The sequence below is a fragment of the Tupaia chinensis genome, unplaced genomic scaffold (genome assembly GCF_000334495.1).
Source record: "Tupaia chinensis unplaced genomic scaffold, TupChi_1.0 Scaffold000101_1, whole genome shotgun sequence".
In the NCBI taxonomy this organism is placed as follows: Eukaryota; Metazoa; Chordata; class Mammalia; order Scandentia; family Tupaiidae; genus Tupaia; species Tupaia belangeri.
The window spans coordinates 9,253,814-9,254,896 of NW_006159565.1; the positions used below are offsets into that span (position 1 = coordinate 9,253,814).

The window sequence follows — 1,083 nt, forward strand, 5'->3', positions numbered from 1 at the left end:
AGATAGGGACTTGAACACAATGTTTTAATCTTCTACCATAGAAATAAAGCAGAGGGAAGCAAGAAAGCAAGCCGTTAGGTCTGGGACTTGAACCTCATGGTTGGCCAGCTGGGAATCTAGCACCTTTAACAACCAAACCACCTGAGTTTGAATCACAGAGTGATGAAGAAGGAGCTGGTGGCTTCTCCCTGTCTGACTAGCCTTTTTTCTGCCTTGCTTGTGTGAACTTCAGCAGAATTCTAAATGGCTGGCGGTAAGGCTGGGAAGGACTCTGGAAAGGTCAAGACAAAGGCAGTTTCCCGCTTGCAGAGAGCTGGCTTGCTGTTCCTGATGGGTCATATTTCAACACTTGAAATTTAGGACTACCAGCACGGACTTGTGGACACCACTGCTGCTGTGTACAATGCTGCGATCCTGGAGTACCTTGTCACAGGTAGTTGAACTGGCAGGAAATGCATCAAAAGACTTAAAGGTAAAGCATATTACTTCTTGCCACTTGCAACTTGCTATTCATGGAGATGAGGAATTGGACTCTCTCATCAAGGCTACAATTGCTGGTGGTGGCGTTATTCCACACATCCACAAATCTCCGACTGGGCAGAAAGGACAACAGAAGACTGTCTAAAGGATACCTGGATTCCATATTATCTCAGGACTCTAAATACTCTAACAGCTGTCCAGTGTTAGTGATTCCAGTTGATGTATGTATCTCTGTGAAAAACACAATTTTGGCTTTTTGCAATTCTATTTGAGCAGGTTGGAAGTTTAATTAGCTCTCTAACCAACCCAATTCCTGCATTTGAGTCTTAACCATATTTAAGTGCTGCTGTGGCTTCAAAGAAGCTATTGATTCTGAAGTAGTGGGTTTTGATTGAGTTGACTGTTTCTCTTAAAAAAAAAAGTTTGCATTTTAATTGGGATGCAGAAGTTATAGTAACAGGGAACCAGAAGTTAGCGTAATGGCTAAGTTGCTGGACTCCCACGTAGTTGACCGTGGTTCGCGTCCCGGACCCGGTGGCTTAAAACTCACGCCGGGCACGTGTGCGTGCGTGCCCAAGATCCCAAGAGGAGAATGGAGGAGAA

At 44.7% G+C, this 1,083-nt stretch overlaps 1 pseudogene; it reads left to right on the forward strand.

Annotated features, from left to right (window-relative positions):
- The first annotated feature begins 243 nt into the window (after positions 1–243).
- On the forward strand, positions 244–625 carry LOC102468389 (histone H2A.Z-like; annotated as a pseudogene).
- The last annotated feature ends 458 nt before the right edge of the window (positions 626–1,083 follow it).